A 27132-nucleotide genomic window follows, 5' to 3' on the forward strand; every position below is an offset into this window, starting at 1 on the left:
GGTTATGAATACAATTCAGTAACACGCCCTAGTGAACAGAATTGCACCTCACAATCCACCAACAATAAATTCAGACACAGGATTCCTGGGAGTGGACCCATCCGGCAGCAAAGTACACTCAGAGCAGACACACTCCACACCAGGAGTACACTCAGAGCAGACACACTCTACACCAGGAGTACAGTCAGAGCAGACACACTCCACACCAAGAGTACACACAGAGCAGACTCACTCCACACCAGGAGCATACACAGAGCAGACTCATTACACACCAGGAGCATACACAGAGCGGACTCATTCCACATCAGGAGTACACTCAGAGCTGACTCACTCCATGCCAGGAGCACACACAGAGCAGACACACTTTACACCAGGAGTACACTCAGAGCAGACTCATTCCACACCAGGAACACACACAGAGCAGACTCACTCCACACCAGCAGTACACTCAGAGCTGACTGACTCCACAGTAGGAGTACACTCAGAGCAGACTCACTGCACAGTAGGAATACAATCAGAGCAGACTCACTCCACACCAGGAGTACACTCAGAGCAGACTCACTCCACACCAGGAGTACACTCAGAGCAGACTCACTCCACACCAGGAGTACACTCAGAGCAGACTCACTGCACAGTAGGAATACAATCAGAGCTGACTCACACCACACCAGGAGTACACTCAGAGCAGACTCACTGCACAGTAGGAATACAATCAGAGCAGACTCACTGCACACCAGGAGTACACTCAGAGCAGACTCACTGCACAGTAGGAGTACACTCAGAGCAGACTCACTCCACACCAGGAGTACACTCAGAGCAGACTCACTGCACAGTAGGAATACAATCAGAGCAGACTCACTCCACACCAGGAGTACACTCAGAGCAGACTCACTCCACACCAGGAGTACACTCAGAGCAGACTCACTGCACAGTAGGAATACAATCAGAGCAGACTCACTCCACACCAGGAGTACACTCAGAGCTGACTCACTCCACAGTAGGAGTACACTCAGAGCAGACTCACTCCACAGTAGGAGTACACTCAGAGCTGACTCACTCCACACCAGGAGTACACTCAGAGCTGACTCACTCCACACCAGGAGTACACTCAGAGCTGACTCACTCCACACCAAGAGGACACTCAGAGCAGACACACTCCACACCAAGAGGACACTCAGAGCTGACTCACTCCACACCAGGAGTACACTCAGAGCTGACTCACTCCACACCAGGAGTACAGTCAGAGCAGACACACTCCACACCAAGAGTACACACCGAGCAGACTCACTCCACACCAGGAGCATACACAGAACAGACTCATTCCACACCAGGAGCATACACAGAGCGGACTCATTCCACACCAGGAGTACACTCAGAGCTGACTCACTCCACAGTAGGAGTACAATCAGCGCAGACTCACTGCACAGTAGGAATACAATCAGAGCAGACTCACTCCAAACCAGGAGTACACTCAGAGCAGACTCACTCCACACCAGGAGTACACTGAGAGCAGACTCACTGCACAGTAGGAATACAATGAGAGCAGATTCACTGCACACCAGGAGTACACTCAGAGCTGACTCACTCCACACCAGGAGTACACTCAGAGCAGACTCACTCCACACCAGGAGTACGCTCAGAGCAGACTCACTGCACAGTAGGAATACAATCAGAGCAGACTCACTGCACACCAGGAGTACACTCAGAGCTGACTCACTCCACACCAGGAGTACACTCAGAGCAGACTCACTCCACACCAGGAGTACACTCAGAGCAGACTCACTCCACACCAGGAGTACACTCAGAGCAGACTCACTCCACACCAGGAGTACACTCAGAGCAGACTCACTGCACACCAGGAGTACACTCAGAGCAGACTCACTCCACACCAGGAGTACACTCAGAGCAGACTCACTCCACACCAGGAGTACACTCAGAGCAGACTCACTCCACACCAGGAGTACACTCAGAGCAGACTCACTGCACAGTAGGAGTACACTCAGAGCAGACTCACTGCACAGTAGGAATACAATCAGAGCAGACTCACTCCACACCAGGAGTACACTCAGAGCTGACTCACTCCACAGTAGGAATACAATCAGAGCAGACTCACTCCACACCAGGAGTACACTCAGAGCTGACTCACTCCACAGTAGGAATACAATCAGAGCAGACTCACTCCACTCCAGGAATACACTCAGAGCAGACTCACTGCACAGTAGGAATACAATCAGAGCAGACTCACTCCACACCAGGAGTACACTCAGAGCTGACTCACTCCACAGTAGGAATACAATCAGAGCAGACTCACTCCACACCAGGAGTACACTCAGAGCTGACTCACTCCACACCAGGAGTACACTCAGAGCAGACTCACTCCACACCAGGAGCATACACAGAGCAGACTCATTCCACACCAGGAGCACACACAGAGCAGACACACTCTACACCAGGAGTGCACTCAGAGCAGACTCATTCCACACCAGGAACACACACAGAGCAGACTGACTCCACACCAGGAGTACACTCAGAGCTGAATCACTCCACAGTAGGAGTACACTCAGAGCAGACTCACTGCACAGTAGGAGTACACTCAGAGCTGACTCATTCCACACCAGGAACACACACAGAGCAGACTCACTCCACACCAGCAGTACACTCAGAGCAGACTCACTCCACAGTAGGAGTACACTCAGAGCAGACTCACTGCACAGTAGGAGTACACTCAGAGCAGACTCACTGCACAGTAGGAGTACACTCAGAGCAGACTCACTCCACACCAGGAGTACACTCAGAGCAGACTCACTCCACACCAGGAGTACACTCAGAGCAGTCTCACTCCACACCAGGAGTACACTCAGAGCAGACTCACTGCACAGTAGGAATACAATCAGAGCAGACTCACTGCACAGTAGGAATACACTCAGAGCAGACTCACTGCACAGTAGGAGTACACTCAGAGCAGACTCGCTCCACACCAGGAGTACAATCAGAGCAGACTCACTCCACACCAGGAGTACACTCAGAGCTGACTCACTCCACACCAGGAGTACACTCAGAGCAGACTCACTGCACAGTAGGATTACACTCAAAGCAGACTCACTGCACAGTAGGAGTACACTCAGAGCAGACTCACTGCACAGTAGGAGTACACTCAGAGCAGACTCACTCCACACCAGGAGTACACTCAGAGCAGACTCACTGCACAGTAGGAGTACACTCAGAGCAGACTCACTGCACAGTAGGAGTACACTCAGAGCAGACTCACTCCACACCAGGAGTACACTCAGAGCAGACTCTATCCACACCAGGAGTACACTCAGAGCAGACTCACTGCACAGTAGGAGTACACTCAGAGCAGACTCACTGCACAGTAGGAGTACACTCAGAGCAGACTCATTCCACACCAGGAGTACACTCAGAGCAGACTCACTGCACAGTAGGAGTACACTCAGAGCAGACTCACTGCACAGTCGGAGTACACTCAGAGCAGACTCACTGCACAGTAGGATTACACTCAGAGCAGACTCACTCCACACCAGGAGCATACACAGAGCAGACTCATTCCACACCAGGAACACACACAGAGCAGACTCACTCCACACCAGGAGTACACTCAGAGCAGACTCACTGCACAGTAGGAGTACACTCAGAGCTGACTCACTCCACACCAGGAGTACACTCAGAGCTGACTCACTCCACACCAGGAGTACACTCAGAGCTGACTCACTCAACAGTAGGAGTACAATCAGCGCAGACTCACTGCACAGTAGGAATACAATCAGAGCAGACTCACTCCAAACCAGGAGTACACTCAGAGCAGACTCACTCCACACCAGGAGTACACTGAGAGCAGACTCACTGCACAGTAGGAATACAATGAGAGCAGACTCACTGCACACCAGGAGTACACTCAGAGCTGACTCACTCCACACCAGGAGTACACTCAGAGCAGACTCACTCCACACCAGGAGTACACTCAGAGAGGCTCACTGCACAGTAGGAATACAATCAGAGCAGACTCACTGCACACCAGGAGTACACTCAGAGCTGACTCACTCCACACCAGGAGTACACTCAGAGCAGACTCACTCCACACCAGGAGTACACTCAGAGCAGACTCACTCCACACCAGGAGTACACTCAGAGCAGACTCACTCCACACCAGGAGTACACTCAGAGCAGACTCACTCCACACCAGGAGTACACTCAGAGCAGAATCACTCCACACCAGGAGTACACTCAGAGCAGAATCACTCCACACCAGGAGTACACTCAGAGCAGACTCACTGCACACCAGTAGTACACTCAGAGCAGACTCACTCCACACCAGGAGTACACTCAGAGCAGACTCACTCCACACCAGGAGTACACTCAGAGCAGACTCACTCCACACCAGGAGTACACTCAGAGCAGACTCACTGCACAGTAGGAGTACACTCAGAGCAGACTCACTGCACAGTAGGAATACAATCAGAGCAGACTCACTCCACACCAGGAGTACACTCAGAGCTGACTCACTCCACAGTAGGAATACAATCAGAGCAGACTCACTCCACACCAGGAGTACACTCAGAGCTGACTCACTCCACATTAGGAATACAATCAGAGCAGACTCACTCCACTCCAGGAGTACACTCAGAGCAGACTCACTGCACAGTAGGAATACAATCAGAGCAGACTCACTCCACACCAGGAGTACACTCAGAGCTGACTCACTCCACACCAGTAGTACACTCAGAGCAGACTCACTCCACACCAGGAGCATACACAGAGCAGACTCATTCCACACCAGGAGCACACACAGAGCAGACACTCTCTACACCAGGAGTGCACTCAGAGCAGACTCATTCCACACCAGGAACACACACAGAGCAGACTGACTCCACACCAGGAGTACACTCAGAGCTGAATCACTCCACAGTAGGAGTACACTCAGAGCAGACTCACTGCACAGTAGGAGTACACTCAGAGCTGACTCATTCCACACCAGGAACACACACAGAGCAGACTCACTCCACACCAGGAGTACACTCAGAGCAGACTCACTCCACAGTAGGAGTACACTCAGAGCAGACTCACGGCACAGTAGGAGTACACTCAGAGCAGACTCACTGCACAGTAGGAGTACACTCAGAGCAGACTCACTCCACACCAGGAGTACACTCAGAGCAGACTCACTCCACACCAGGAGTACACTCAGAGCTGACTCACTCCACACCAGGAGTACACTCAGAGCAGACTCACTGCACAGTAGGAATACAATCAGAGCAGACTCACTCCACACCAGGAGTACACTCAGAGCAGACTCACTCCGCACCAGGAGTACACTCAGAGCAGACTCACTCCACACCAGGAGTACACTCAGAGCAGACTCACTGCACAGTAGGAATACACTCAGAGCAGACTCACTGCACAGTAGGAGTACACTCAGAGCAGACTCACTCCACACCAGGAGTACAATCAGAGCAGACTCACTCCACACCAGGAGTACACTCAGAGCTGACTCACTCCACACCAGGAATACACTCAGAGCAGACTCACTGCACAGTAGGAGTACACTCAGAGCAGACTCACTGCACAGTAGGAGTACACTCAGAGCAGACTCACTGCACAGTAGGAGTACACTCAGAGCAGACTCACTCCACACCAGGAGTACACTCAGAGCAGACTCACTGCACAGTAGGAGTACACTCAGAGCAGACTCACTGCACAGTAGGAGTACACTCAGAGCAGACTCACTCCACACCAGGAGTACACTCAGAGCAGAATCACTCCACACCAGGAGTACACTCAGAGCAGACTCACTGCACAGTAGGAGTACACTCAGAGCAGACTCACTGCACAGTAGGAGTACACTCAGAGCAGACTCACTCCACACCAGGAGTACACTCAGAGCAGACTCACTGCACAGTAGGAGTACACTCAGAGCAGACTCACTGCACAGTAGGAGTACACTCAGAGCAGACTCACTGCACAGTAGGAGTACACTCAGAGCAGACTCACTGCACAGTAGGAGTACACTCAGAGCAGACTCACTGCACAGTAGGATTACACTCAGAGCAGACTCACTCCACACCAGGAGCATACACAGAGCAGACTCATTCCACACCAGGAACACACACAGAGCAGACTCACTCCACACCAGGAGTACACTCAGAGCTGACTCACTCCACACCAGGAGTACACTCAGAGCTGACTCACTCCACAGTAGGAGTACAATCAGCGCAGACTCACTGCACAGTAGGAATACAATCAGAGCAGACTCACTCCAAACCAGGAGTACACTCAGAGCAGACTCACTCCACAACAGGAGTACACTGAGAGCAGACTCACTGCACAGTAGGAATACAATGAGAGCAGACTCACTGCACACCAGGAGTACACTCAGAGCTGACTCACTCCACACCAGGAGTACACTCAGAGCAGACTCACTCCACACCAGGAGTACACTCAGAGAGGCTCACTGCACAGTAGGAATACAATCAGAGCAGACTCACTGCACACCAGGAGTACACTCAGAGCTGACTCACTCCACACCAGGAGTACACTCAGAGCAGACTCACTCCACACCAGGAGTACACTCAGAGCAGACTCACTCCACACCAGGAGTACACTCAGAGCAGACTCACTCCACACCAGGAGTACACTCAGAGCAGACTCACTCCACACCAGGAGTACACTCAGAGCAGACTCACTGCACACCAGGAGTACACTCAGAGCAGACTCACTCCACACCAGGAGTACACTCAGAGCAGACTCACTCCACACCAGGAGTACACTCAGAGCTGACTCACTCCACAGTAGGAATACAATCAGAGCAGACTCACTCCACACCAGGAGTACACTCAGAGCTGACTCACTCCACAGTAGGAATACAATCAGAGCAGACTCACTCCACTCCAGGAATACACTCAGAGCAGACTCACTGCACAGTAGGAATACAATCAGAGCAGACTCACTCCACACCAGGAGTACACTCAGAGCTGACTCACTCCACAGTAGGAATACAATCAGAGCAGACTCACTCCACACCAGGAGTACACTCAGAGCTGACTCACTCCACACCAGGAGTACACTCAGAGCAGACTCACTCCACACCAGGAGCATACACAGAGCAGACTCATTCCACACCAGGAGCACACACAGAGCAGACACACTCTACACCAGGAGTGCACTCAGAGCAGACTCATTCCACACCAGGAACACACACAGAGCAGACTGACTCCACACCAGGAGTACACTCAGAGCTGAATCACTCCACAGTAGGAGTACACTCAGAGCAGACTCACTGCACAGTAGGAGTACACTCAGAGCTGACTCATTCCACACCAGGAACACACACAGAGCAGACTCACTCCACACCAGCAGTACACTCAGAGCAGACTCACTCCACAGTAGGAGTACACTCAGAGCAGACTCACTGCACAGTAGGAGTACACTCAGAGCAGACTCACTGCACAGTAGGAGTACACTCAGAGCAGACTCACTCCACACCAGGAGTACACTCAGAGCAGACTCACTCCACACCAGGAGTACACTCAGAGCAGTCTCACTCCACACCAGGAGTACACTCAGAGCAGACTCACTGCACAGTAGGAATACAATCAGAGCAGACTCACTGCACAGTAGGAATACACTCAGAGCAGACTCACTGCACAGTAGGAGTACACTCAGAGCAGACTCGCTCCACACCAGGAGTACAATCAGAGCAGACTCACTCCACACCAGGAGTACACTCAGAGCTGACTCACTCCACACCAGGAGTACACTCAGAGCAGACTCACTGCACAGTAGGATTACACTCAAAGCAGACTCACTGCACAGTAGGAGTACACTCAGAGCAGACTCACTGCACAGTAGGAGTACACTCAGAGCAGACTCACTCCACACCAGGAGTACACTCAGAGCAGACTCACTGCACAGTAGGAGTACACTCAGAGCAGACTCACTGCACAGTAGGAGTACACTCAGAGCAGACTCACTCCACACCAGGAGTACACTCAGAGCAGACTCTATCCACACCAGGAGTACACTCAGAGCAGACTCACTGCACAGTAGGAGTACACTCAGAGCAGACTCACTGCACAGTAGGAGTACACTCAGAGCAGACTCATTCCACACCAGGAGTACACTCAGAGCAGACTCACTGCACAGTAGGAGTACACTCAGAGCAGACTCACTGCACAGTCGGAGTACACTCAGAGCAGACTCACTGCACAGTAGGATTACACTCAGAGCAGACTCACTCCACACCAGGAGCATACACAGAGCAGACTCATTCCACACCAGGAACACACACAGAGCAGACTCACTCCACACCAGGAGTACACTCAGAGCAGACTCACTGCACAGTAGGAGTACACTCAGAGCTGACTCACTCCACACCAGGAGTACACTCAGAGCTGACTCACTCCACACCAGGAGTACACTCAGAGCTGACTCACTCAACAGTAGGAGTACAATCAGCGCAGACTCACTGCACAGTAGGAATACAATCAGAGCAGACTCACTCCAAACCAGGAGTACACTCAGAGCAGACTCACTCCACACCAGGAGTACACTGAGAGCAGACTCACTGCACAGTAGGAATACAATGAGAGCAGACTCACTGCACACCAGGAGTACACTCAGAGCTGACTCACTCCACACCAGGAGTACACTCAGAGCAGACTCACTCCACACCAGGAGTACACTCAGAGAGGCTCACTGCACAGTAGGAATACAATCAGAGCAGACTCACTGCACACCAGGAGTACACTCAGAGCTGACTCACTCCACACCAGGAGTACACTCAGAGCAGACTCACTCCACACCAGGAGTACACTCAGAGCAGACTCACTCCACACCAGGAGTACACTCAGAGCAGACTCACTCCACACCAGGAGTACACTCAGAGCAGACTCACTCCACACCAGGAGTACACTCAGAGCAGAATCACTCCACACCAGGAGTACACTCAGAGCAGAATCACTCCACACCAGGAGTACACTCAGAGCAGACTCACTGCACACCAGTAGTACACTCAGAGCAGACTCACTCCACACCAGGAGTACACTCAGAGCAGACTCACTCCACACCAGGAGTACACTCAGAGCAGACTCACTCCACACCAGGAGTACACTCAGAGCAGACTCACTGCACAGTAGGAGTACACTCAGAGCAGACTCACTGCACAGTAGGAATACAATCAGAGCAGACTCACTCCACACCAGGAGTACACTCAGAGCTGACTCACTCCACAGTAGGAATACAATCAGAGCAGACTCACTCCACACCAGGAGTACACTCAGAGCTGACTCACTCCACATTAGGAATACAATCAGAGCAGACTCACTCCACTCCAGGAGTACACTCAGAGCAGACTCACTGCACAGTAGGAATACAATCAGAGCAGACTCACTCCACACCAGGAGTACACTCAGAGCTGACTCACTCCACACCAGTAGTACACTCAGAGCAGACTCACTCCACACCAGGAGCATACACAGAGCAGACTCATTCCACACCAGGAGCACACACAGAGCAGACACTCTCTACACCAGGAGTGCACTCAGAGCAGACTCATTCCACACCAGGAACACACACAGAGCAGACTGACTCCACACCAGGAGTACACTCAGAGCTGAATCACTCCACAGTAGGAGTACACTCAGAGCAGACTCACTGCACAGTAGGAGTACACTCAGAGCTGACTCATTCCACACCAGGAACACACACAGAGCAGACTCACTCCACACCAGGAGTACACTCAGAGCAGACTCACTCCACAGTAGGAGTACACTCAGAGCAGACTCACGGCACAGTAGGAGTACACTCAGAGCAGACTCACTGCACAGTAGGAGTACACTCAGAGCAGACTCACTCCACACCAGGAGTACACTCAGAGCAGACTCACTCCACACCAGGAGTACACTCAGAGCTGACTCACTCCACACCAGGAGTACACTCAGAGCAGACTCACTGCACAGTAGGAATACAATCAGAGCAGACTCACTCCACACCAGGAGTACACTCAGAGCAGACTCACTCCGCACCAGGAGTACACTCAGAGCAGACTCACTCCACACCAGGAGTACACTCAGAGCAGACTCACTGCACAGTAGGAATACACTCAGAGCAGACTCACTGCACAGTAGGAGTACACTCAGAGCAGACTCACTCCACACCAGGAGTACAATCAGAGCAGACTCACTCCACACCAGGAGTACACTCAGAGCTGACTCACTCCACACCAGGAATACACTCAGAGCAGACTCACTGCACAGTAGGAGTACACTCAGAGCAGACTCACTGCACAGTAGGAGTACACTCAGAGCAGACTCACTGCACAGTAGGAGTACACTCAGAGCAGACTCACTCCACACCAGGAGTACACTCAGAGCAGACTCACTGCACAGTAGGAGTACACTCAGAGCAGACTCACTGCACAGTAGGAGTACACTCAGAGCAGACTCACTCCACACCAGGAGTACACTCAGAGCAGAATCACTCCACACCAGGAGTACACTCAGAGCAGACTCACTGCACAGTAGGAGTACACTCAGAGCAGACTCACTGCACAGTAGGAGTACACTCAGAGCAGACTCACTCCACACCAGGAGTACACTCAGAGCAGACTCACTGCACAGTAGGAGTACACTCAGAGCAGACTCACTGCACAGTAGGAGTACACTCAGAGCAGACTCACTGCACAGTAGGAGTACACTCAGAGCAGACTCACTGCACAGTAGGAGTACACTCAGAGCAGACTCACTGCACAGTAGGATTACACTCAGAGCAGACTCACTCCACACCAGGAGCATACACAGAGCAGACTCATTCCACACCAGGAACACACACAGAGCAGACTCACTCCACACCAGGAGTACACTCAGAGCTGACTCACTCCACACCAGGAGTACACTCAGAGCTGACTCACTCCACAGTAGGAGTACAATCAGCGCAGACTCACTGCACAGTAGGAATACAATCAGAGCAGACTCACTCCAAACCAGGAGTACACTCAGAGCAGACTCACTCCACAACAGGAGTACACTGAGAGCAGACTCACTGCACAGTAGGAATACAATGAGAGCAGACTCACTGCACACCAGGAGTACACTCAGAGCTGACTCACTCCACACCAGGAGTACACTCAGAGCAGACTCACTCCACACCAGGAGTACACTCAGAGAGGCTCACTGCACAGTAGGAATACAATCAGAGCAGACTCACTGCACACCAGGAGTACACTCAGAGCTGACTCACTCCACACCAGGAGTACACTCAGAGCAGACTCACTCCACACCAGGAGTACACTCAGAGCAGACTCACTCCACACCAGGAGTACACTCAGAGCAGACTCACTCCACACCAGGAGTACACTCAGAGCAGACTCACTCCACACCAGGAGTACACTCAGAGCAGACTCACTGCACACCAGGAGTACACTCAGAGCAGACTCACTCCACACCAGGAGTACACTCAGAGCAGACTCACTCCACACCAGGAGTACACTCAGAGCAGACTCACTGCACAGTAGGAGTACACTCAGAGCAGACTCACTGCACAGTAGGAATACAATCAGAGCAGACTCACTCCACACCAGGAGTACACTCAGAGCTGACTCACTCCACAGTAGGAATACAATCAGAGCAGACTCACTCCACACCAGGAGTACACTCAGAGCTGACTCACTCCACAGTAGGAATACAATCAGAGCAGACTCACTCCACTCCAGGAGCACACTCAGAGCAGACTCACTGCACAGTAGGAATACAATCAGAGCAGACTCACTCCACACCAGGAGTACACTCAGAGCTGACTCACTCCACACCAGGAGTACACTCAGAGCAGACTCACTCCACACCAGGAGCATACACAGAGCAGACTCATTCCACACCAGGAGCACACACAGAGCAGACACACTCTACACCAGGAGTGCACTCAGAGCAGACTCATTCCACACCAGGAACACACACAGAGCAGACTGACTCCACACCAGGAGTACACTCAGAGGTGAATCACTCCACAGTAGGAGTACACTCAGAGCAGACTCACTGCACAGTAGGAGTACACTCAGAGCTGACTCATTCCACACCAGGAACACACACAGAGCAGACTCACTCCACACCAGGAGTACACTCAGAGCAGACTCACTCCACAGTAGGAGTACACTCAGAGAAGACTCACTGCACAGTAGGAGTACACTCAGAGCAGACTCACTGCACAGTAGGAGTACACTCAGAGCAGACTCACTCCACACCAGGAGTACACTCAGAGCAGACTCACTCCACACCAGGAGTACACTCAGAGCAGACTCACTCCACACCAGGAGTACACTCAGAGCAGACTCACTGAACAGTAGGAATACAATCAGAGCAGACTCACTCCGCACCAGGGGTACAGTCAGAGCAGACTCACTCCACACCAGGAGTACACTCAGAGCAGACTCACTGCACAGTAGGAATACACTCAGAGCAGACTCACTGCACAGTAGGAGAACACTCAGAGCAGACTCACTCCACACCAGGAGTACAATCAGAGCAGACTCACTCCACAACAGGAGTACACTCAGAGCTGACTCACTCCACAGTAGGAATACAATCAGAGCAGACTCACTCCACTCCAGGAGTACACTCAGAGCAGACTCACTGCACAGTAGGAATACAATCAGAGCAGACTCACTCCACACCAGGAGTACACTCAGAGCTGACTCACTCCACACCAGGAGTACACTCACAGCAGACTCACTCCACACCAGGAGCATACACAGAGCAGACTCATTCCACACCAGGAGCACACACAGAGCAGACTGACTCCACACCAGGAGTACACTCAGAGCAGACTCACTGCACAGTAGGAGTACACTCAGAGCAGACTCACTGCACAGTAGGAGTACACACAGAGCAGACTCACTCCACACCAGGAGTACACTCTGAGCAGACTCACTCCACACCAGGAGTACACTCAGAGCAGACTCACTCCACACCAGGAGTACACTCAGACCAGACTCACTGCACAGTAGGAATACAATCAGAGCAGACTCACTCCACACCAGGAGTACACTCAGAGCAGACTCACTCCGCACCAGGAGTACACTCAGAGCAGACTCACTGCACAGTAGGAGTACACTCAGAGCAGACTCACTGCACACCAGGAGCATACACAGAGCAGACTCATTCCACAGCAGGAACACACACAGAGCAGACTCACTCCACACCAGGAGTACACTCAGAGCAGACTCACTGCACAGTAGGAGTACACTCAGAGCTGACTCACTCCACACCAGGAGTACACTCAGAGCTGACTCACTCCACACCAGGAGTACACTCAGAGCTGACTCACTCCACAGTAGGAGTACAATCAGCGCAGACTCACTGCACAGTAGGAATACAATCAGAGCAGACTCACTCCAAACCAGGAGTACACTCAGAGCAGACTCACTCCACACCAGGAGTACACTGAGAGCAGACTCACTGCACAGTAGGAATACAATGAGAGCAGACTCACTGCACACCAGGAGTACACTCAGAGCTGACTCACTCCACACCAGGAGTACACTCAGAGCAGACTCACTCCACACCAGGAGTACACTCAGAGAGGCTCACTGCACAGTAGGAATACAATCAGAGCAGGCTCACTGCACACCAGGAGTACACTCAGAGCTGACTCACTCCACACCAGGAGTACACTCAGAGCAGACTCACTCCACACCAGGAGTACACTCAGAGCAGACTCACTCCACACCAGGAGTACACTCAGAGCAGACTCACTCCACACCAGGAGTACACTCAGAGCAGACTCACTCCACACCAGGAGTACACTCAGAGCAGACTCACTGCACACCAGGAGTACACTCAGAGCAGACTCATTCCACACCAGGAGTACACTCAGAGCAGACTCACTCCACACCAGGAGTACACTCAGAGCAGACTCACTCCACACCAGGAGTACACTCAGAGCAGACTCACTGCACAGTAGGAGTACACTCAGAGCAGACTCACTGCACAGTAGGAATACAATCAGAGCAGACTCACTCCACACCAGGAGTACACTCAGAGCTGACTCACTCCACAGTAGGAATACAATCAGAGCAGACTCACTCCACACCAGGAGTACACTCAGAGCTGACTCACTCCACAGTAGGAATACAATTAGAGCAGACTGACTCCACTCCAGGAGTACACTCAGAGCAGACTCACTGCACAGTAGGAATACAATCAGAGCAGACTCACTCCACACCAGGAGTACACTCAGAGCAGACTCACTCCACACCAGGAGTACACTCAGAGCAGACTCACTCCACACCAGGAGCATACACAGAACAGACTCATTCCACACCAGGAGCACACACAGAGCAGACACACTCTACACCAGGAGTGCACTCAGAGCAGACTCATTCCACACCAGGAACACACACAGAGCAGACTGACTCCACACCAGGAGTACACTCAGAGCTGAATCACTCCACAGTAGGAGTACACTCAGAGCAGACTCACTGCACAGTAGGAGTACACTCAGAGCTGACTCATTCCGCACCAGGAAGACACACAGAGCAGACTCACTCCACACCAGGAGTACACTCAGAGCAGACTCACTCCACAGTAGGAGTACACTCAGAGCAGACTCACTGCACAGTAGGAGTACACTCAGAGCAGACTCACTGCACAGTAGGAGTACACTCAGAGCAGACTCACTCCACACCAGGAGTACACTCAGAGCAGACTCACTCCACACCAGGAGTACACTCAGAGCAGACTCACTCCACACCAGGAGTACACTCAGAGCAGACTCACTGCACAGTAGGAATACAATCAGAGCAGACTCACTCCACACCAGGAGTACACTCAGAGCAGACTCACTCCGCACCAGGAGTACACTCAGAGCAGACTCACTCCACACCAGGAGTACACTCAGAGCAGACTCACTGCACAGTAGGAATACACTCAGAGCAGACTCACTGCACAGTAGGAGTACACTCAGAGCAGACTCACTGCACAGTAGGAGTACACTCAGAGCAGACTCACTCCACACCAGGAGTACACTCAGAGCAGACTCACTCCACACCAGGAGTACACTCAGAGCAGACTCAATCCACGCCAGGAGTACACACAGAGCAGACTCACTGCACAGTAGGAATACAATCAGAGCAGACTCACTCCACACCAGGAGTACACTCAGAGCAGACTCACTCCGCACCAGGAGTACACTCAGAGCAGACTCACTCCACACCAGGAGTACACTCAGAGCAGACTCACTGCACAGTAGGAATACACTCAGAGCAGACTCACTGCACAGTAGGAGTACACTCAGAGCAGACTCACTGCACAGTAGGAGTACACTCAGAGCAGACTCACTGCACAGTAGGAGTACACTCAGAGCAGACTCACTCCACACCAGGAGTACACTCAGAGCAGACTCACTGCACAGTAGGAGTACACTCAGAGCAGACTCACTGCACAGTAGGAGTACACTCAGAGCAGACTCACTCCACACCAGGAGTACACTCAGAGCAGACTCACTCCACACCAGGAGTACACTCAGAGCAGACTCACTGCACAGTACGAGTACACTCAGAGCAGACTCACTGCACAGTAGGAGTACACTCAGAGCAGACTCACTACACACCAGGAGTACACTCAGAGCAGACTCACTGCACAGTAGGAGTACACTCAGAGCAGACTCACTGCACAGTCGGAGTACACTCAGAGAAGACTCACTGCACAGTAGGATTACACTCAGAGCAGACTCACTCCACACCAGGAGCATACACAGAGCAGACTCATTCCACACCAGGAACACATACAGAGCAGACTCACTCCACACCAGGAGTACACTCACAGCAGACTCAATGCACAGTAGGAGTACACTCAGAGCTGACTCACTCCACACCAGGAGTACACTCAGAGCTGACTCACTCCACACCAGGAGTACACTCAGAGCTGACTCACTCCACAGTAGGAGTACAATCAGCGCAGACTCACTGCACAGTAGGAGTACACTCAGAGCAGACTCACTGCACAGTAGGAATACAATCAGAGCAGACTCACTCCACACCAGGAGTACACTCAGAGCTGACTCACTCCACAGTAGGAATACAATCAGAGCAGACTCACTCCACACCAGGAGTACACTCAGAGCTGACTCACTCCACAGTAGGAATACAATCAGAGCAGACTCACTCCACTCCAGGAGTACACTCAGAGCAGACTCACTGCACAGTAGGAATACAATCAGAGCAGACTCACTCCACACCAGGAGTACACTCAGAGCTGACTCACTCCACACCAGGAGTACACTCAGAGCAGACTCACTCCACACCAGGAGCATACACAGAGCAGACTCATTCCACACCAGCAGCACACACAGAGCAGACACACTCTACACCAGGAGTGCACTCAGAGCAGACTCATTCCACACCAGGAACACACACAGAGCAGACTGACTCCACACCAGGAGTACACTCAGAGCTGAATCACTCCACAGTAGGAGTACACTCAGAGCAGATCACTGCACAGTAGGAGTACACTCAGAGCTGACTCATTCCACACCAGGAACACACACAGAGCAGACTCACTCCACACCAGGAGTACACTCAGAGCTGACTCACTGCACAGTAGGAGTACACTCAGAGCAGACTCACTGCACAGTAGGAGTACACTCAGAGCAGACTCACTCCACACCAGGAGTACACTCAGAGCAGACTCACTCCACACCAGGTGTACACTCAGAGCAGACTCACTCCACACCAGGAGTACACTCAGAGCAGACTCACTGAACAGTAGGAATACAATCAGAGCAGACTCACTCCGCACCAGGAGTACACTCAGAGCAGACTCACTCCACACCAGGAGTACACTCAGAGCAGACTCACTGCACAGTAGGAATACACTCAGAGCAGACTCACTGCACAGTAGGAGAACACTCAGAGCAGACTCACTCCACACCAGGAGTACAATCAGAGCAGACTCAATCCACACCAGGAGTACACTCAGAGCTGACTCACTCCACAGTAGGAATACAATCAGAGCAGACTCACTCCACTCCAGGAGTACACTCAGAGCAGACTCACTGCACAGTAGGAATACAATCAGAGCAGACTCACTCCACACCAGGAGTACACTCAGAGCTGACTCACTCCACACCAGGAGTACACTCACAGCAGACTCACTCCACACCAGGAGCATACACAGAGCAGACTCATTCCACACCAGGAGCACACACAGAGCAGACTGACTCCACACCAGGAGTACACTCAGAGCTGAATCACTCCACAGTAGGAGTACACTCAGAGCAGACTCACTGCACAGTAGGAGTACACTCAGAGCAGACTCACTGCACAGTAGGAGTACACTCAGAGCAGACTCACTCCACACCAGGAGTACACTCTGAGCAGACTCACTCCACACCAGGAGTACACTCAGAGCAGACTCACTCCACACCAGGAGTACACTCAGACCAGACTCACTGCACAGTAGGAATACAATCAGAGCAGACTCACTCCACACCAGGAGTACACTCAGAGCAGACTCACTCCGCACCAGGAGTACACTCAGAGCAGACTCACTGCACAGTAGGAGTACACTCAGAGCAGACTCACTGCACAGTAGGATTACACTCAGAGCAGACTCACTCCACACCAGGAGCATACACAGAGCAGACTCATTCCACACCAGGAACACACACAGAGCAGACTCACTCCACACCAGGAGTACACTCAGAGCTGACTCACTCCACACCAGGAGTACACTCAGAGCTGACTCACTCCACAGTAGGAGTACAATCAGCGCAGACTCACTGCACAGTAGGAATACAATCAGAGCAGACTCACTCCAACCCAGGAGTACACTCAGAGCAGACTCACTCCACAACAGGAGTACACTGAGAGCAGACTCACTGCACAGTAGGAATACAATGAGAGCAGACTCACTGCACACCAGGAGTACACTCAGAGCTGACTCACTCCACACCAGGAGTACACTCAGAGCAGACTCACTCCACACCAGGAGTACACTCAGAGAGGCTCACTGCACAGTAGGAATACAATCAGAGCAGACTCACTGCACACCAGGAGTACAGTCAGAGCTGACTCACTCCACACCAGGAGTACACTCAGAGCAGACTCACTCCACACCAGGAGTACACTCAGAGCAGACTCACTCCACACCAGGAGTACACTCAGAGCAGACTCACTCCACACCAGGAGTACACTCAGAGCAGACTCACTCCACACCAGGAGTACACTCAGAGCAGACTCACTGCACACCAGGAGTACACTCAGAGCAGACTCACTCCACACCAGGAGTACACTCAGAGCAGACTCACTCCACACCAGGAGTACACTCAGAGCAGACTCACTGCACAGTAGGAGTACACTCAGAGCAGACTCACTGCACAGTAGGAGTACACTCAGAGCAGACTCACTCCACACCAGGAGTACACTCAGAGCTGACTCACTCCACAGTAGGAATACAATCAGAGCAGACTCACTCCACACCAGGAGTACACTCAGAGCTGACTCACTCCACAGTAGGAATACAATCAGAGTAGACTCACTCCACTCCAGGAGCACACTCAGAGCAGACTCACTGCACAGTAGGAATACAATCAGAGCAGACTCACTCCACACCAGGAGTACACTCAGAGCTGACTCACTCCACACCAGGAGTACACTCAGAGCAGACTCACTCCACACCAGGAGCATACACAGAGCAGACTCATTCCACACCAGGAGCACACACAGAGCAGACACACTCTACACCAGGAGTGCACTCAGAGCAGACTCATTCCACACCAGGAACACACACAGAGCAGACTGACTCCACACCAGGAGTACACTCAGAGGTGAATCACTCCACAGTAGGAGTACACTCAGAGCAGACTCACTGCACAGTAGGAGTACACTCAGAGCTGACTCATTCCACACCAGGAACACACACAGAGCAGACTCACTCCACACCAGGAGTACACTCAGAGCAGACTCACTCCACAGTAGGAGTACACTCAGAGAAGACTCACTGCACAGTAGGAGTACACTCAGAGCAGACTCACTGCACAGTAGGAGTACACTCAGAGCAGACTCACTCCACACCAGGAGTACACTCAGAGCAGACTCACTCCACACCAGGAGTACACTCAGAGCAGACTCACTCCACACCAGGAGTACACTCAGAGCAGACTCACTGAACAGTAGGAATACAATCAGAGCAGACTCACTCCGCACCAGGGGTACAGTCAGAGCAGACTCACTCCACACCAGGAGTACACTCAGAGCAGACTCACTGCACAGTAGGAATACACTCAGAGCAGACTCACTGCACAGTAGGAGAACACTCAGAGCAGACTCACTCCACACCAGGAGTACAATCAGAGCAGACTCACTCCACAACAGGAGTACACTCAGAGCTGACTCACTCCACAGTAGGAATACAATCAGAGCAGACTCACTCCACTCCAGGAGTACACTCAGAGCAGACTCACTGCACAGTAGGAATACAATCAGAGCAGACTCACTCCACACCAGGAGTACACTCAGAGCTGACTCACTCCACACCAGGAGTACACTCACAGCAGACTCACTCCACACCAGGAGCATACACAGAGCAGACTCATTCCACACCAGGAGCACACACAGAGCAGACTGACTCCACACCAGGAGTACACTCAGAGCAGACTCACTGCACAGTAGGAGTACACTCAGAGCAGACTCACTGCACAGTAGGAGTACACACAGAGCAGACTCACTCCACACCAGGAGTACACTCTGAGCAGACTCACTACACACCAGGAGTACACTCAGAGCAGACTCACTCCACACCAGGAGTACACTCAGACCAGACTCACTGCACAGTAGGAATACAATCAGAGCAGACTCACTCCACACCAGGAGTACACTCAGAGCAGACTCACTCCGCACCAGGAGTACACTCAGAGCAGACTCACTGCACAGTAGGAGTACACTCAGAGCAGACTCACTGCACAGTAGGATTACACTCAGAGCAGACTCACTCCACACCAGGAGCATACACAGAGCAGACTCATTCCACAGCAGGAACACACACAGAGCAGACTCACTCCACACCAGGAGTACACTCAGAGCAGACTCACTGCACAGTAGGAGTACACTCAGAGCTGACTCACTCCACACCAGGAGTACACTCAGAGCTGACTCACTCCACACCAGGAGTACACTCAGAGCTGACTCACTCCACAGTAGGAGTACAATCAGCGCAGACTCACTGCACAGTAGGAATACAATCAGAGCAGACTCACTCCAAACCAGGAGTACACTCAGAGCAGACTCACTCCACACCAGGAGTACACTGAGAGCAGACTCACTGCACAGTAGGAATACAATGAGAGCAGACTCACTGCACACCAGGAGTACACTCAGAGCTGACTCACTCCACACCAGGAGTACACTCAGAGCAGACTCACTCCACACCAGGAGTACACTCAGAGAGGCTCACTGCACAGTAGGAATACAATCAGAGCAGACTCACTGCACACCAGGAGTACACTCAGAGCTGACTCACTCCACACCAGGAGTACACTCAGAGCAGACTCACTCCACACCAGGAGTACACTCAGAGCAGACTCACTCCACACCAGGAGTACACTCAGAGCAGACTCACTCCACACCAGGAGTACACTCAGAGCAGACTCACTCCACACCAGGAGTACACTCAGAGCAGACTCACTGCACACCAGGAGTACACTCAGAGCAGACTCATTCCACACCAGGAGTACACTCAGAGCAGACTCACTCCACACCAGGAGTACACTCAGAGCAGACTCACTCCACACCAGGAGTACACTCAGAGCAGACTCACTGCACAGTAGGAGTACACTCAGAGCAGACTCACTGCACAGTAGGAATACAATCAGAGCAGACTCACTCCACACCAGGAGTACACTCAGAGCTGACTCACTCCACAGTAGGAATACAATCAGAGCAGACTCACTCCACACCAGGAGTACACTCAGAGCTGACTCACTCCACAGTAGGAATACAATTAGAGCAGACTTACTCCACTCCAGGAGTACACTCAGAGCAGACTCACTGCACAGTAGGAATACAATCAGAGCAGACTCACTCCACACCAGGAGTACACTCAGAGCAGACTCACTCCACACCAGGAGTACACTCAGAGCAGACTCACTCCACACCAGGAGCATACACAGAACAGACTCATTCCACACCAGGAGCACACACAGAGCAGACACACTCTACACCAGGAGTGCACTCAGAGCAGACTCATTCCACACCAGGAACACACACAGAGCAGACTGACTCCACACCAGGAGTACACTCAGAGCTGAATCACTCCACAGTAGGAGTACACTCAGAGCAGACTCACTGCACAGTAGGAGTACACTCAGAGCTGACTCATTCCGCACCAGGAAGACACACAGAGCAGACTCACTCCACACCAGGAGTACACTCAGAGCAGACTCACTCCACAGTAGGAGTACAGTCAGAGCAGACTCACTGCACAGTAGGAGTACACTCAGAGCAGACTCACTGCACAGTAGGAGTACACTCAGAGCAGACTCACTCCACACCAGGAGTACACTCAGAGCAGACTCACTCCACACCAGGAGTACACTCAGAGCAGACTCACTCCACACCAGGAGTACACTCAGAGCAGACTCACTGCACAGTAGGAATACAATCAGAGCAGACTCACTCCACACCAGGAGTACACTCAGAGCAGACTCACTCCGCACCAGGAGTACACTCAGAGCAGACTCACTCCACACCAGGAGTACACTCAGAGCAGACTCACTGCACAGTAGGAATACACTCAGAGCAGACTCACTGCACAGTAGGAGTACACTCAGAGCAGACTCACTGCACAGTAGGAGTACACTCAGAGCAGACTCACTCCACACCAGGAGTACACTCAGAGCAGACTCACTCCACACCAGGAGTACACTCAGAGCAGACTCAATCCACGCCAGGAGTACACACAGAGCAGACTCACTGCACAGTAGGAATACAATCAGAGCAGACTCACTCCACACCAGGAGTACACTCAGAGCAGACTCACTCCGCACCAGGAGTACACTCAGAGCAGACTCACTCCACACCAGGAGTACACTCAGAGCAGACTCACTGCACAGTAGGAATACACTCAGAGCAGACTCACTGCACAGTAGGAGTACACTCAGAGCAGACTCACTGCACAGTAGGAGTACACTCAGAGCAGACTCACTGCACAGTAGGAGTACACTCAGAGCAGACTCACTCCACACCAGGAGTACACTCAGAGCAGACTCACTGCACAGTAGGAGTACACTCAGAGCAGACTCACTGCACAGTAGGAGTACACTCAGAGCAGACTCACTCCACACCAGGAGTACACTCAGAGCAGACTCACTCCACACCAGGAGTACACTCAGAGCAGACTCACTGCACAGTACGAGTGCACTCAGAGCAGACTCACTGCACAGTAGGAGTACACTCAGAGCAGACTCACTACACACCAGGAGTACACTCAGAGCAGACTCACTGCACAGTAGGAGTACACTCAGAGCAGACTCACTGCACAGTCGGAGTACACTCAGAGAAGACTCACTGCACAGTAGGATTACACTCAGAGCAGACTCACTCCACACCAGGAGCATACACAGAGCAGACTCATTCCACACCAGGAACACATACAGAGCAGACTCACTCCACACCAGGAGTACACTCACAGCAGACTCAATGCACAGTAGGAGTACACTCAGAGCTGACTCACTCCACACCAGGAGTACACTCAGAGCTGACTCACTCCACACCAGGAGTACACTCAGAGCTGACTCACTCCACAGTAGGAGTACAATCAGCGCAGACTCACTGCACAGTAGGAGTACACTCAGAGCAGACTCACTGCACAGTAGGAATACAATCAGAGCAGACTCACTCCACACCAGGAGTACACTCAGAGCTGACTCACTCCACAGTAGGAATACAATCAGAGCAGACTCACTCCACACCAGGAGTACACTCAGAGCTGACTCACTCCACAGTAGGAATACAATCAGAGCAGACTCACTCCACTCCAGGAGTACACTCAGAGCAGACTCACTGCACAGTAGGAATACAATCAGAGCAGACTCACTCCACACCAGGAGTACACTCAGAGCTGACTCACTCCACACCAGGAGTACACTCAGAGCAGACTCACTCCACACCAGGAGCATACACAGAGCAGACTCATTCCACACCAGCAGCACACACAGAGCAGACACACTCTACACCAGGAGTGCACTCAGAGCAGACTCATTCCACACCAGGAACACACACAGAGCAGACTGACTCCACACCAGGAGTACACTCAGAGCTGAATCACTCCACAGTAGGAGTACACTCAGAGCAGATCACTGCACAGTAGGAGTACACTCAGAGCTGACTCATTCCACACCAGGAACACACACAGAGCAGACTCACTCCACACCAGGAGTACACTCAGAGCTGACTCACTGCACAGTAGGAATACAATGAGAGCAGACTCACTGCACAGTAGGAGTACACTCAGAGCAGACTCACTCCACACCAGGAGTACACTCAGAGCAGACTCACTCCACACCAGGAGTACACTCAGAGCAGACTCACTCCACACCAGGAGTACACTCAGAGCAGACTCACTGAACAGTAGGAATACAATCAGAGCAGACTCACTCCGCACCAGGAGTACACTCAGAGCAGACTCACTCCACACCAGGAGTACACTCAGAGCAGACTCACTGCACAGTAGGAATACACTCAGAGCAGACTCACTGCACAGTAGGAGAACACTCAGAGCAGACTCACTCCACACCAGGAGTACAATCAGAGCAGACTCAATCCACACCAGGAGTACACTCAGAGCTGACTCACTCCACAGTAGGAATACAATCAGAGCAGACTCACTCCACTCCAGGAGTACACTCAGAGCAGACTCACTGCACAGTAGGAATACAATCAGAGCAGACTCACTCCACACCAGGAGTACACTCAGAGCTGACTCACTCCACACCAGGAGTACACTCACAGCAGACTCACTCCACACCAGGAGCATACACAGAGCAGACTCATTCCACACCAGGAGCACACACAGAGCAGACTGACTCCACACCAGGAGTACACTCAGAGCTGAATCACTCCACAGTAGGAGTACACTCAGAGCAGACTCACTGCACAGTAGGAGTACACTCAGAGCAGACTCACTGCACAGTAGGAGTACACTCAGAGCAGACTCACTCCACACCAGGAGTACACTCTGAGCAGACTCACTCCACACCAGGAGTACACTCAGAGCAGACTCACTCCACACCAGGAGTACACTCAGACCAGACTCACTGCACAGTAGGAATACAATCAGAGCAGACTCACTCCACACCAGGAGTACACTCAGAGCAGACTCACTCCGCACCAGGAGTACACTCAGAGCAGACTCACTGCACAGTAGGAGTACACTCAGAGCAGACTCACTGCACAGTAGGATTACACTCAGAGCAGACTCACTCCACACCAGGAGCATACACAGAGCAGACTCATTCCACACCAGGAACACACACAGAGCAGACTCACTCCACACCAGGAGTACACTGAGAGCAGACTCACTGCACAGTAGGAGTACACTCAGAGCTGTCTCACTCCACACCAGGAGTACACTCAGAGCTGACTCACTCCACACCAGGAGTACACTCAGAGCTGACTCACTCCACAGTAGGAGTACAATCAGGGCAGACTCACTGCACAGTAGGAATACAATCAGAGCAGACTCACTCCAAACCAGGAGTACACTCAGAGCAGACTCACTCCACACCAGGAGTACACTGAGAGCAGACTCACTGCACAGTAGGAATACAATGACAGCAGACTCACTGCACACCAGGAGTACAATCAGAGCTGACTCACTCCACACCAGGAGTACACTCAGAGCAGACTCACTCCACACCAGGAGTACACTCAGAGAGGCTCACTGCACAGTAGAAATACAATCAGAGCAGACTCACTGCACACCAGGAGTACACTCAGAGCTGACTCACTCCACACCAGGAGTACACTCAGAGCAGACTCACTCCACACCAGGAGTACACTCAAAGCAGACTCACTCCACACCAGGAGTACACTCAGAGCAGACTCACTCCACACCAGGAGTACACTCAGAGCAGACTCACTCCACACCAGGAGTACACTCAGAGCAGACTCACTGCACACCAGGAGTACACACAGAGCAGACTCACTGCACACCAGGAGTACACTCAGAGCAGACTCACTCCACACCAGGAGTACACTCAGAGCAGACTCACTCCACACCAGGAGTACACTCAGAGCAGACTCACTCCACACCAGGAGTACACTCCGAGCAGACTCACTGCACAGTAGGAGTACACTCAGAGCAGACTCACTGCACAGTAGGAATACAATCAGAGCAGACTCACTCCACACCAGGAGTACACTCAGAGCTGACTCACTCCACAGTAGGAATACAATCAGAGCAGACTCACTCCACACCAGGAGTACACTCAGAGCTGACTCACTCCACAGTAGGAATACAATTAGAGCAGACTCACTCCACTCCAGGAGTACACTCAGAGCAGACTCACTGCACAGTAGGAATACAATCAGAGCAGACTCACTCCACACCAGGAGTACACTCAGAGCTGACTCACTCCACACCAGGAGTACACTCAGAGCAGACTCACTCCACACCAGGAGCATACACAGAACAGACTCATTCCACACCAGGAGCACACACAGAGCAGACACACTCTACACCAGGAGTGCACTCAGAGCAGACTCATTCCACACCAGGAACACACACAGAGCAGACTGACTCCACACCAGGAGTACACTCAGAGCTGAATCACTCCACAGTAGGAGTACACTCAGAGCAGATCACTGCACAGTAGGAGTACACTCAGAGCTGACTCATTCCACACCAGGAACACACACAGAGCAGACTCACTCCACACCAGGAGTACACTCAGAGCAGACTCACTACACAGTAGGAGTACACTCAGAGCTGACTCACTGCACAGTAGGAGTACACTCAGAGCAGACTCACTGCACAGTAGGAGTACACTCAGAGCAGACTCACTCCACACCAGGAGTACACTCAGAGCAGACTCACTCCACACCAGGAGTACACTCAGAGCAGACTCACTCCACACCAGGAGTACACTCAGAGCAGACTCACTGAACAGTAGGAATACAATCAGAGCAGACTCACTCCGCACCAGGAGTACACTCAGAGCAGACTCACTCCACACCAGGAGTACACTCAGAGCAGACTCACTGCACAGTAGGAATACACTCAGAGCAGACTCACTGCACAGTAGGAGAACACTCAGAGCAGACTCACTCCACACCAGGAGTACAATCAGAGCAGACTCAATCCACACCAGGAGTACACTCAGAGCTGACTCACTCCACAGTAGGAATACAATCAGAGCAGACTCACTCCACTCCAGGAGTACACTCAGAGCAGACTCACTGCACAGTAGGAATACAATCAGAGCAGACTCACTCCACACCAGGAGTACACTCAGAGCTGACTCACTCCACACCAGGAGTACACTCACAGCAGACTCACTCCACACCAGGAGCATACACAGAGCAGACTCATTCCACACCAGGAGCACACACAGAGCAGACTGACTCCACACCAGGAGTACACTCAGAGCTGAATCACTCCACAGTAGGAGTACACTCAGAGCAGACTCACTGCACAGTAGGAGTACACTCAGAGCAGACTCACTGCACAGTAGGAGTACACTCAGAGCAGACTCACTCCACACCAGGAGTACACTCTGAGCAGACTCACTCCACACCAGGAGTACACTCAGAGCAGACTCACTCCACACCAGGAGTACACTCAGACCAGACTCACTGCACAGTAGGAATACAATCAGAGCAGACTCACTCCACACCAGGAGTACACTCAGAGCAGACTCACTCCGCACCAGGAGTACACTCAGAGCAGACTCACTGCACAGTAGGAGTACACTCAGAGCAGACTCACTGCACAGTAGGATTACACTCAGAGCAGACTCACTCCACACCAGGAGCATACACAGAGCAGACTCATTCCACACCAGGAACACACACAGAGCAGACTCACTCCACACCAGGAGTACACTGAGAGCAGACTCACTGCACAGTAGGAGTAC

Source organism: Cetorhinus maximus, chromosome 12 (genome assembly GCF_964194155.1).
Source record: "Cetorhinus maximus chromosome 12, sCetMax3.hap1.1, whole genome shotgun sequence".
NCBI lineage: Eukaryota > Metazoa > Chordata > Chondrichthyes > Lamniformes > Cetorhinidae > Cetorhinus > Cetorhinus maximus.